This window comes from Martes martes (genome assembly GCF_963455335.1).
Source record: "Martes martes genome assembly, chromosome: 6".
Taxonomy (NCBI): Eukaryota; Metazoa; Chordata; class Mammalia; order Carnivora; family Mustelidae; genus Martes; species Martes martes.
In genome coordinates this window covers 70669696-70670069 of record NC_137893.1, presented here as the reverse complement: position 1 = coordinate 70670069, position 374 = coordinate 70669696, and positions in this window count along the sequence as shown.

Genomic DNA, 374 nt, shown 5'->3' with positions numbered 1-374 from the left:
CATAATAGTATGTCAAAGATTCTGAGAAGTCCCAAAATAAACGTCTGTTTTACGTAAACCCAGGAATCCACAAATATACTTAAACGAGCAACTTTCTTTTCCTTGCGTGGTACTATTAACATACTACAGAACTAGTGTTCTATGGAGAACACTTTGGTAAACACTGCCTTTTATGAATTGGCAACATTTGGCTCATGAATACCTTACTAGTATTCTTCTGCTCTCCATTAACATCTCTTTTTCTTTTTATAGTTATCAAGGATCTAGAATAAATTCAATCTTGAATATAGGTATGAACAAAAAATGCGATTTAACTCCAACACAATGTATATAATAATATAGAAATTCTGAGGCAAATTAATTCAGCTGTTCTG